At 38.6% G+C, this 6702-nt stretch overlaps 1 pseudogene; it reads right to left on the bottom strand.

Moving 5' to 3' along the window:
• Positions 1 to 4427: 4427 nt before the first annotated feature.
• LOC138994832 (small ribosomal subunit protein eS1-like) lies at positions 4428 to 5206 on the bottom strand (annotated as a pseudogene).
• Positions 5207 to 6702: the final 1496 nt, after the last annotated feature.

Genomic DNA, 6702 nt, shown 5'->3' on the forward strand with positions numbered 1-6702 from the left:
GCTGGTCCTAGCCGGTTTGGCTCAGTGAATAGTGTCGGCCTTCGGAAAAAAGGGTCCCAGGTTTAATTCTGGTCAAGGGCACATACCTCGGTTGTAGGCTCCTTTGCAGCCTGGGCCCTGGTCTGGTGCTTGCAGGAGGCAACCAATCAATGTGTTTCTCTCACATTGATACTTCTCTCTGTCTTTCTCGCTCTCTAAAAATCAATGGGAAAATGTTTTCGAGTGAGGAAGAAAGAAAGAAAGAAAGAAAGAGAGAGAGGGAGGGAGGGAGGGAGGGAGAGAGGGAGGGAGGAAGGAAGGAAGGAAGGAAGGAAGAAATGCTGAAGAAAATTAAGAGGAGTTTGTATGTGGTTTGAAGCGGAAATTGGTAATTTACCTTTGGAACTTGTTACGTTTGGAGTACTGATTAGATTCTTGTTATTTCTAGTGGTGACTGGGCAGAATGTATAAGCCCCCTTCATAATGTTAATACCTTATTTATATTTTATTATATGATTCGATCTTATGATATTTCTGAATTTTCAGAATAGAACATTCCTAATCATGCCTGAACTGGACTTTGGAATAAGAGAAAACTCTACTAAAATCCATAACACTGCATCTGTTTCTGAATTATGGAAATAAATGGTTCTCTATGTCACCAGTCTTAGACGAGTGGCTATTTCTTTTTGTAACAGACATGAGATGAAGAAAGAATAATTTGTCCATTGTTGAACAAACAATCATTACTGGCAGCACACAAGCTGAGGAGAATGCAATGATACCACACATACATTGAGCATCTACCATGTGGCAGGCACTGCGCTGGGCTCTGGGAATAACGCAGAGAAAAAAACAGTCAAGACTTGGAGCTTACAGACTAATAAGGTAGATGAGAAAATTTAACCTACAAATAACTGCAAACGGTGGCAAGTTCTATGAAAGAAACAAATACAGGGAATAAGTGGGGGAAGATACTTTGTTTAGATAGAGTATTTAGGGAAATCTTCCTTGAGTAGGTGACATTTACTTAAGCTGATTTCTAAAGGATGAGGAGTCATAACAAAATTAGGGGCGGGGGGTGGCTGGCCATCGATGAACCACCAAATTGTTTTATGTGGTATTTGGCCCTGAAAAGTTAAGGCAGGCTGAACTGCTCATATTGGAATATTTAGAAGTGGCACAGTGAGGAGGGGAGGTGTTGGGAGTAGTCTGCCTCATAGGAATATTTTATCACTGGCATTGGTTGTTGTTGTTTTTTAAAATATATTTTTATTGATTTCAGAAAGGAAGGGAGAGGGAGAGAGAGATAGAAGCATCAATAATGAGAAAGAATCATTGATCAGCTGCCTCCTGCATGCCTCCTACAGGGGATAGAGCAGGGGTCCTCAAACTTTTTAAACAGGGGGCCAGTTCACTGTCCCTCAGACCGTTGGAGGGCCAGACTATAGTTTTTTAAAAAAAACTATGAACAAATTCCTATGCACACTGCACATATCTTATTTTGAAGTAAAAAAACAAAACGGGAACAAATACAATATTAGTATTTGCATGTGGCCCGTGGGCTGTAGTTAGAGGACCCCTGGGATAGAGCCTGCAACCTGGACATGTGCCCTTGACCAGAATTGAACCTGGGACCCTTCAGTCTGAAGGCCGATGCTTTATCCACTGAGCCAAACCAACTAGGGCTATTACTGGCATTGTTTAAAATTGCCAACACATGGTGATATTAAAAGGCAGAGTGACATTTAGTCAATTTTACTATTATTTTAAACTTCTTTATAGACAAAGCCCCATCATGGACTAAATAGTGTCCCTTCAGAAGATGTTCACATCTTAATCCCTGAAACCTGTGAATATTACCTCACATGGTAAACGAGTAAACATTACCTTATGTGAAAAGATGTGATTAAGGATTTTGAGCGTGTGTATCAGATTATCTTTAAGTAGCTGAATGCAGATATTAGGCTGAGAAATTAAATTATCCAGTTCTTAAGGTAAGTACGTATATATTTTAATAGAGTTATTAGTGTAGAATTTGATGCTATGTTGGGAAAAATGTTTTTTACATTCAAGTTTGCTGACACCCAAGTAAATTCACCCAAGTTAAGTTACCTGCCTGGCCCTTGTGGGCATTTTATAGAGCCATTCTTATTGTACAAGGAGTCCTCCTGGCAGTTCAAGTAGGCCCTTTAAGATGAGACTACAGCCCTGAACCTGGTCACAAGTGTAGGTTCAGTCACTGACCAGCATTAGGGACACCGAATTTTACTAACCAAACTCACAAGTTTGGCAAGTGACAAAATTCAAGTGTTTAAAAATATTCAATCTATATATATATAAAACCCTAAGAGATGGTTACAACTGAATGACTGGAACGACTGGTTGACCAGTCGCTATGATGTGCACTGACCACCAGGGGGCAGACGCTCAATGCAGGAGCTGCCCCCTGGTGGTCAGTGCGCTCCCACAGCAGGTGCGCCGCTTAGCCAGAAGCTGGGCTTATGACTGGTGAGCGAAGCTGCGGTGGTGGGAGCCTCTCCCAATTCTGCAGCAGTGCTACCGCAGCGGCATGGCACCCGGCCCAGCTCTGGCTCCTCCCTGGCCGCCTGCTGCTTGGTGCACTGCTACATCCCTCAGGGGATGTCCAACTGCCAGTTTAGGCCTGATCCCCAAGGGGTCCTGGATTGCAAGAGGGCACAGGCCAGGCTGAGGGACGCCCCCCTTCTCTCCCCCTCCCGCCCCGCCGTGCACAAATCCATGCACCGGGCTTCCAGTAGTTTAATAAAATACATATTAAGAATTTATGTGTACTTTCTCTCCTTATAGAGAAGTTATACATAATGCGAGATTATATTCAGACTATAGTTAGGTGATGACATCAGAGCAAGCAGAATAAATTTGATGAATGCTTTTATACTAGGCAGCCTCTGAGATAAGCTTTAATGATTCCTTCCGTGAGTGTATAGTATTCATACCCTCCTGTGATCCCTTCCCAATTATGTGTAGGTTGGACTCACTTCTAACTATAGAACGTAGCGGAAGTGATGGGGAGTTGCTTCTGAGATTAGGTTACAAAAGGACTGTGGCTTCATCTTGAGTGCTCCCTCTTGTTCTGTTGCTCACTCTGAGGGAAGATAATTGCTATGTTGTGGACTGTCCTATGGAGAGGCCTCTATTCAACAGCCAGTGGGGAACTGAGGCCCTCAGTCCAACACCTCTCAAGGAACTGAATCCTACCAACAACCACATGAGTGAGCTTGAAAACAGATGCCCCAGCAATCTCATGAGACACCTTGAACCAGAGGCACCCAGCTAAGCAGCACCAGGATTTCTGACCCTCAGACACTGTAATATAATAAATGTTTGTTGTAGTACATCTGAAACTAATATAAAATAATATTGAATGTCAACTGTAATTGAAAAAGAAGTTTATTGTTTTAAGGCCCTGAGTTTTGGGGGTAAATTGCTACACAGCAATCAATAATACAATACCAATCACATAACTTTTGAAATACTGTACTAATTTAAAAACAATAAATGAGAATAGGAAGAGAAATAAAATTAATATGTTGTAGTTTTCATGGTTACACTATTTATTTTCTTATCACTTCTTAGGCATTCTAATCACACGGACTAGATTCTCTTTAGTTCATTTTATCCCGCTTATGTTGAATCTTACTGGTTTGATTCTCAGGGAGTGACCTTTTATCCAACTTCTGGATGCATCTAACTATGGACTCCAATATACCTGCATATACATACTGACAACTAAATATTTATTGATTCATTCATAAACAAATTCATTTTGTCAACTGAATGGCATATTAATTTCCTTGGTCTTTTTTTGGCATTAATGTTTACAGGATAATTGGATGTTGAATTTATTCATTGTTTTAAAAAATTATCTTTATTGTTGAAAGAAATACAGATGTACCCTTCCCCCTCCCCCATTGGCCCCTTCCAGCCCTCCCCCTCCTCCCGCCAGAATTGTTTCATTTTGAAAAAATACTTTTTTTTACAAAAGGAATAAATTATTCAATGTACAACATTTAGAGAAAATAGAGAAGCCAAAAAAAAAACCAACACTAAAAGTCAAATGTGAACTTGTTACTCAGAAAGAACTGCTATTTGAGACTGAATACACTATTGTTTTTATTTTTATTTATTTATTATTGTTTTTATTTTACTTACTTATTTTTATTGATTTTAGAGAGAGAGGAAGGAAAAGGGAGAGAAACATCGATGTGAGAGAGAAACATCAGTCAAGTACCTACTGGGGATCAAACCCACAATCTGGGTATGTGCCTGGACTGGGAATAGAACCCAAGACCCTTCATTGTACAGAGCGAGGTTCCAACCAACTTTGCCACACCAGCCAGGGCTGTTTTTATTTTTTAAACATTACAAGTAAGACTTTTTACTTGTCACCATTAAAAGTCTGAATTTTAAACAGATTCTTGAACTGGTAGCTCATATTCATCAGCTCATTCAAACTTAGCACCTATCTCATCCCCAGTAGCTTTTCCAGAACTACTACCTTCACCATAAAGCTGAGTGTTCCCAATTCATACTTAGGCTTTCTCAGCATATTTTTCCTAATGAAGACATCATGGAACAGATAAATAGATTGATAAGCCTTTTCTATGACTCTTCTAATGCTTTCTAGAATCACTTTATTTATTTGCAATCAATTTAATGTCCACTTTTTTCTAGTCATTTGTCTGGTCATGGTTTCCATTTTCTTCAGGTTTGGTGAACCTGTTGGTGCTTAAGAGCGCTTCAGAATCTGATTATTGTGGGTTTTTTTTTTTAGTAAAACCAACACATAATAAACAAAGCAAATAACCATCAATGGTCTTGACAACAACATGAGCTTCAGTCATGGTCTGCCATTTTTTGACCGTGGAGCACATTTTGTCTCCATGCTGTGAAATTTAATCAGGCAGTTTTTGCCCTGAGCATTCTCAGTATTTAACTTGAATTTTCTAAATGCAACTTCATTCTGCAGATCAACAAGACTCACTTCAAAAATACGACCCTTGAGGTCATCACATGCAATTTTGATTCCTTGAGTTCTAGTGACTAGTGTTTTTCCAATATTTTTATATTTACCATAGTTGGTGTTTTCACATCATATCAATCTTTTATAACTGGATTAACCACTTTTCTTCTTGGCAACCTTGTCACCATCTTTCATAAGGTGCTTGTTCTTGCCAACAGCCATGGTGTTGCTCAGAGAGCCAAAAGGCTATTTGCCTATCCTTTTCAAAATTGGGAAAACACTCTATTCTTGGGTTAACTTGATAACTAACTTCTCTAAAACTCGGTTTCCTTAATGAAATTTTATATCAGGAAGTTTAGTTTTGTATATCTAATATTTAAAAATTTAGTATCACCAATATTTACAGTATTTAAAAAATTGATTGCCCTAACCGGTTTGGCTCAGTGGATAGAGCGTTGGCCTGCAGACTGAAGGGTCCCAGGTTCGATTCCGGTCAAGGGCATGTACCTTGGTTGCGGACACATCCCTTGTAGGGTGTGTGCATCAGGCAGCTGATCGATGTTTCTAACTTTCTATCCCTCTCCCTTCCTCTCTGTAAAAAATTCAATAAAATACATTTAAAAAATTGAGAGAGAGAGAGAGAGAGAGGGGGAGAGAGAGAAAGAGACATCAATTTGTTGTTCCATTTATTTATGCATTCATTGGTTGATTCTTGTATGTACCCTGACCAGGGATCGAACCAAAAACCTTGGGACAGTATTCTAATCAACTGAGCTACCCGGCCAGGGCAGTATCACTAATATTTAATATTTAGTACCACTTACTGATGTTATAAACACTATCCTCTACAACTTTATTTAGGTTATCTTATTTAAATTTCACCACATCTTGTGTGTTAGGCACTAATATTACTTCCATTTTTCAAAGGAGTAAAGCAGGGCTTAGAGAGGTTAAATAATGTGTCCAAACAAGGTTACAAAGCTAAGCAGTTTCAGTACAGATTCTGTCTGGTGACAAAACTTAACCACTCAGCTATAGTTTCTCCCTCAATTTTCCCCCCATAATACTTTTCTTAAAAGCAAATTGTCACTTTTGAAAACTTTTATATTTAGAAAAGTAATCATACTCCAGTTATTAGAAGATTAACCTAATTTACCCATACCTCTATTCAATTCCTTTGAACGTTTTTTGAAGTTAGTGTCTCTAGGCAAAAATATTAACATCTGAAGGAAATATACATGGATAAAATTCTTTTCCTGCTGAAATGAAACAGTGGATGTTACCAGTGATTTGCCTCATTTTGAAACTGGAATTGTCACCAGAAAGCTGATTTCTATTTATAGAAAGCTACATAATACTGTTTCTGATGATAATTTCTATAAAGTTATAGTTAATCATTGCAGTTGAAAAACTAGATTTTTCACAGCTAAATTTCTTGCTATTGTATAGTTTTATTGTAATGAAATAAAGGAGTAGTCTGGGAATGAAGAGCAGAGATATGATCATGGAATGTTAGAGTAGGAAGAGATTTGGAGGTCATTTTGCCCACTCCCCATATGTTAGAGAAGAGAAAACTGAGGTCCAAATAGTTAAATATTTCTGTATCTTCTAACATGTCACAGTACACAAATGTAAGATTAAAGGTGTGTGAAAAGCGTTTTTCATTTGATAATGAAGACAAATATATTTAACTAAGTTCCAAAACTGTACCAATGAGA

This window comes from Myotis yumanensis, unplaced genomic scaffold, assembly GCF_028538775.1.
Source record: "Myotis yumanensis isolate MYYU_CA2020_CCGP unplaced genomic scaffold, mMyoYum1.0.hap1 SCAF_16, whole genome shotgun sequence".
NCBI lineage: Eukaryota > Metazoa > Chordata > Mammalia > Chiroptera > Vespertilionidae > Myotis > Myotis yumanensis.